General features: G+C 49.9%; 1 long non-coding RNA gene across 1 annotated transcript; it reads right to left on the bottom strand.

The window, feature by feature from the left end:
* On the bottom strand, positions 1,314-5,889 carry LOC110388358. Its single transcript, XR_002432858.1, has 2 exons — positions 5,701-5,889; positions 1,314-4,681 (listed from the first exon to the last, which is right to left on the bottom strand). It is a non-coding gene; the product is annotated as an uncharacterized LOC110388358 (long non-coding RNA).

Below are 5,895 nucleotides of genomic sequence, written 5' to 3'. Positions count from 1 at the left end.
CCAAGAGGACGCCTCCCACATCATGCACCAGGACACAGAGCAGTTCCCAACCAGCTGCCGAGACCCCAGATCCCATCGTGTGCACAAGAGCCATTCACAACCCTGCCTGGAGAAACAGGGCTTTAAGAAAAGCCACTCCAGCACCGCTCTAAATCCAGCCAGTTACCTCCAGGTTCTGGGAGGAATTATTTAGGACTTTCTGGGCTGTTCCTTTTGGTTCATGTCCTGCAAACAAATGCTCCAATCCAGTCTTTGTTTTTCACCCAGACCCAGAGCAGAAGCTTTCAATTTACCTATTTTAGGGCTACCTCCAGACCCATCTCACTGGCTAATCACCACTGTAAACCTGAGCTGTTATTACCTCTCGGTAGTCTGGGAATGTATGTGCTCCTCCAAGCTGTGTTCTCAAAGCAATTGTCTCCATAGACCTTTGGGGTAAAAGGTGAGCATTCAGGACTATTTCTTCCAGTCCAGCTCTGCTCTAATTTCCAACTCTATTTGTTCTATTGAGTGGTTATCAAGTTAAAAATGCAAGGACTATAGATTTCTTTCCAGCTTAAATATCTGAAAACAAGTGTGCTAATGAGCAATCTGACCACCATAAAAATGATTACTGACAGCACTTCAAGGACCCAACTTTACTGCCTTTAGAACTCCTAACAGCAGCAGAATACTGCTGATTGTCCCAGAGCCATCAATCCAGCACGGCAAAGGGGAATTTCTGGATGAATGCTTATAGGAGAATAAAACAAGCGGAGAGGAAGAAAAAAAAAGCCAGGAACCAAATCATCTCTCGCCAAAGCTGCTCCAATCCTGTGGTTATGACAAGCTTAAGAGATCAAGGACAAGATTTTCAAGTGCTCCTAAATCACTTCCACCACTGCAGTTCAGCACGGCAGAGAGTTTAACACCCCAGCTGATTTCAAAGGTCTTTGCAGTGGTCACCACCATCCCTGTGGCATTCAAAGTACCTTCTAACAGTGTCCAGTATGGGATCCCATGCCAGCTGTGGGTCCCTGCTGACCCAGTGATGCTCCACACAGAGTCCTCAAAGCACGGGGTCACCAACGTGCAGAAGGCCTGAAGAGCAGAATGCATAAAATGGGAAAGAAACACAATAACTCTGTGTCAGTGGGAACCTACATTAAGCCCCAGGAGGTCTCACTGAGCCCCAGCTCTCACTGCCGGGAGAAAGAGAGCTTTCCATGAGCAAGCAGTCCGTGCACACGTGATGTGGATCCAGCCTGGTGATTAGCAACGCTCCACGAGTGCACGCAAGCTGAGATTTATAAAGTCACTCCCTGCAAGGCAGATGAACATCTTAATCTCTTAGTCCACTTTTAATAAAAACCTGACATTAAAACATGTTTTGCACATTGTTTTGCATTTGCTGGTGAGCTGTGGTTTCAGTCTGTGGCTGCGGCTCCCCGTGGTAGCAGGGATGAGCTGGCTTCTGGCTGCAAAAGCATCCTCCTCTCCGCTGCAAAGCAAGTGCCAAAGGGCTGCAGGGGAAAATGAAGCAGGAGGCAATGGACTGACAGGAACAAGAGCCCCAGGCCTGGGGATTTGCTGTGCAGTTTCACACCAGCCACTTCCTGCAGCTGAACCTGCAAAAGAAACAGTGATGGATATGCAGATGAGGGAATATCACCTCCACCTCCTGCAGCCTTTCTGCTCATCCTAACCCAACAGGACTGGCTGGAAGCTGCCATCTCCAAAAAGCAGAAACAAACCCCTCATCTGTGTTCTTTGTTGTCCCAGACCCTACTAGGCTGAAATGGAAGCATGAACCAGGCATGCAGCAGGCATGAACCAGGCTGCTGCTTCCAGGCAGGGCAGAGCAAAGATCAGAGGAGAGCCAAGCTCATCATCCCCTCATTCCACATCTGCCATCCCTGTGCTACAGAGTCCCACAGGGATCCTACTGCCCCAGGTCCAGCCAGAGCCTCAGCAAGAGCTTTTGCCTATTGCAAATTTCCTCTTCCAACTCCCTGAACCCCTTGGAAAACCAAGCCAGGCTTGGATTAGGAACTCCAAAGTAAAATGAGCAAAAATGCAAATACAGAGCAACTTGGATACAGCCTTCAGCTTGGAGGTATGCAACAAAACCCTGCCTTTCTCCAGTGGCTGATGACTGATGTTGCAGTTCCTGCTGCCCATCTGTTAGGATATAATCCTTACTGGAGAAAAAGAAGGGTTAGAAAAGAATACTGCACATTTAAAACATAGTATGGAGGTTTACAGGTGCCTCACATGCTCTGCATTACTCTACTGCTCACCCATTTTAGGATTTGGCTCTGTTTTTGGAAAAATGCTGATGGAAAATGAAGTCAGCCTCAGGGAACAGCACAAAGATGTGTGCCTATCTGTTGTCTCTCTGGCTGAGCAATGCCCTCCAGGGCAACACCACCAGCACTCACACCCCCAGGCAGGTCCATGCCCCACCGCTCACCCAGCAGCAGCTTGGGTCAGGTCAGCAGCAGGGCAGGAGGGTGCTTAGGATGACAGCAGTGACGCAGCCACACAAAATGAGGTCGCTTTCCACTCCAGAGCCAAAGGGACTCTCGCCTCACTGACAGTGTGAACATGCCACAGCTGCACAGGCACATGCACTATTCAAAGGGTTTTTCTTCTGGGTAAGATTGAATGAGGTCAGAATTGCAGGCAGAAAATTGAGCGTGCAAGGAAGAGATCTCCGTCCTGGCATCTGGATGGCATCCAGGCCACGGCAGGCAGGTGGAAGCAGAGCTGGTCTCAGACATTCTGGGGCCACTTCCAGACCATCACTAATCTGTTGTTCCCCTCTGCCCATCACCTACCCACCTCAACCATCCAAAATGGAGCCTCTTAATATCCACCAAGAGCGCCTTCCCACTGCATGGCTAGCTCCAGTTTTGAAGGACTAATTGCTGTTAGGGTTGCTGGAGCTGAACTGTGAGTACAGATAAAAAGGAAAATAAAAGTCAGGGGGAAGAGGAGCAATGTTCCTACGGGTTTCCTGCCTATCCTCAAGAGCCACAGCAGCCGTGCAGCCCATGCAGCAGGTCACAGTTCATGCATTCCTGCAGAGATTTCTACCCTGTGTGATCAGACAGGAGAGAACAGAAAGTTCCCAGTCCTGGAGAAACAGCCCTAGGCAATGCAGCTCAACTCGGATGACAACTCAGAGGGCACACCAGGAAGCATTTCTGGCTTCAGATGAATTAGGAGCAAATCACAAAATGCTAAAACCATATCAGGGGATGTAAGCAACTTCAGTCCTGACTAATTTGTGTTCAAAGGCAGCCCAGCCTTGGGGATAGGTTTTGCAAGATCCATTGTGGGCATTCCTGCCTCAGCAATCCCAAATCAGATTTGCTTTAGACCCCTCATGCATTTGTACACCCTGCTGCCCAAGCCCCGTGCTCCTGCTGGGATCTGACAGCCAAGCTCTGACCCTGCTGGCTTCCATCAGCCACCTGCAAGGGGTATCTTGCCAGGGGAAGGCAAGGCACTCGGCTGCTTGCAGCAGGCAGAGGGGAGCCAGCTCAGCGGGGCTGCGGGGACATAGGGAGTGAAGCAGCAGCCCCACTGACATGGGTACAGAGGAGCTGACAAAGTGACAAGGGTCTGTTTTTATACAGCCACTTTCTTGTCCCCAGAAGAGTATGCAATTCCAAGGGCTTTTCAAGTGCCGGATGAATCCTTCCCTAACTCGCTGTATTGTTCATATAAGTGTGTAGGACAAAGAAAATACAAGAGACATGAGGTTAAAGCATTTTCCTGGATCCCAACAAACAAGACATTGCCCTGGGACGCTGATCAAGGTTAATCCAGTCTGCTCCTCTCCCATCTTTACACCCCAGGACTGTAGTTTCCTATAAGAGGCTGATGGGCATGTACCAGGGGAGCACCTCACAGCCCTGTACAAACCCAAACTCTTCAGCCCTCCCCATTTGGGTCACAGACGGAGCATGGTGGTAAGGTCAGCCCCATGGGTTGGCCAAGCACTCCAGTCCAGTCCATGGGGAGGAAGGGAGGGATGGAGTCAGGAAGAGGTAAGGCATGCTGCCTTCTATGAGTGATAAAGCACAGAGACTTTAGCAGCTGGAAAAGTCAAATGGCTTTGCAGGAGAATGAAGTTGAGGGAAATCTGCCCACACTGGCCAGACGCAAGCTGGTATCATGGAATCACAGAATTGCAGGGGTTGGAAGGGACCTCTAGAGATCATCAAGAGGAGCCATTGCCATGCTCAACCCTGACTTCAGCCCTGGCAGACAGAAGTACTGAATGCAAAAGAGTCAGAAAGAAGGGAAAAGGGGACTTACTGATGCTTGGAGCCGCAGGATCACTACTCTGCTCACCCCAGTGGCTTCTTTCCATTAAGATTACCCAATCTCTGCCCAAGTCTTGGCGCTTGGGGACATGGCTTAGTGAGCATGGTGGGGGTGGGTTGATGGTTGGACTAGAAGACTTTAGAGGCCTTTTCCAACCTTAATGATTTGATGATTCTGTGGATATTTGCACTATGTGCCCTGGGGCCGTGCTCTTACCAAACCCCAGCTACCCCTGCTAAAACCAAATACAAACATCCTTGGGAAACATCTGCGAGCAGGTCACCAAGAACAGGTATCGTTTTACCCAAGCTGGAGTTCCTCTAACCTACACAGAGCTTTTCCCACCAAGAACCTTCATGAAGAGCTGCAGGAAAAAAAAAAATCGAGGTTGGTGACTCTTGTGTGCGTAAAGCTGTCGCATCGAACAAACAGAGGGGAAAAGAGAGACATAAAGGTTGATTGTCCCAGAGGGACCACTGTGATGCCACACTTCCTCCCAGCTCTTTGAGCATTGATTTCTAAGAGCTTTGCTCCCTGTCTGAACCCTGCACAGCTCTCCTCTCCCCATGCAGCCAGCTCTGACAAAGTCAGGGACAGCAGCGATGGAAACCAGTTGGTGAGGAATCAGGCGGTCTGTCGGCGACGCGCGTTGCTGCTTCTCACAAGTGCTGCTTGGAGATCAAGCAAATACATCCACCAAGTGAAACACTTCAGAGAGCCTTCGCAAGCAATTAGCGTCCACAGGCTCCCGTCGGGTGGTGTGGGATATTAAAAGGAGCACTCTCTGTGCAAGCACAGAAACTCAGATTGGTTTGTAGATAGTAGGAAATGAGAGTTTTGCTCCTTGTTTGTGAATCTGTTCGCTCGCGGTTTGCAGGGAAGGCCAAGGAGGGCTGCTGCAGAAGAGTTTACTCCATTTCAGAAGTCATCTCTTCACTTCCATCTGCTGCTTCACATCCTCCTCTGTTCACAGAGAGGTGACCTGCAGAGAGCTGCTGCCCCCACAGACGGGGGAGTCATGCCAGTGCAAACACTGAGCTGGATAATTAAAGCATATTTACATCCTAACGCTCACACTGCGCTGAACAAACTCATTTCAAGTCAGGGATGGGTCAGGTCAACAGTGACCTGCCTCCGTCAGACCTGGAGGGAGAAGGAAAGAGGAGCAGGGAGATTTGCAGGAGGAGAAGGAAGCCCTTTTATCCTAATTACAGCACAGCCCAGCAGAGCTCAGCTACCACCTTTCCAACACCTTCCACCAAACCACTTAATCACCATAAATGAGTTTCTGTAATTACAGCAGGAAGTGATTTATCTTGGGGTCCAGAGGTTTAGAAGCATGACCTGAAGAGAAAGCCAGTGTCAGCAAAGAGGATAACTTACTTGCAGGGGGATCTCTGAGCTGTGCAGCCAAGCTCGGAGACTCTAAATCCCTCCCTGATCCATCCCAGAGCCAGTAAACATCATGTTTGTGTGTGCTGAGCATACCCCTCTGGGGATCATCTGCTGCGTGCTGTCTGGCACCAACAGGGAAGGAAAGGGAAAAGGGAAGGTGGAAGGGAAGGGAAGGGAAGGGAA

The sequence above is a fragment of the Numida meleagris genome, chromosome 25 (assembly GCF_002078875.1).
Source record: "Numida meleagris isolate 19003 breed g44 Domestic line chromosome 25, NumMel1.0, whole genome shotgun sequence".
Taxonomy (NCBI): domain Eukaryota; kingdom Metazoa; phylum Chordata; class Aves; order Galliformes; family Numididae; genus Numida; species Numida meleagris.
The sequence above is the reverse complement of the archived record's forward strand: the minus strand, read 5'-3'. Positions and strand labels throughout refer to the sequence as shown.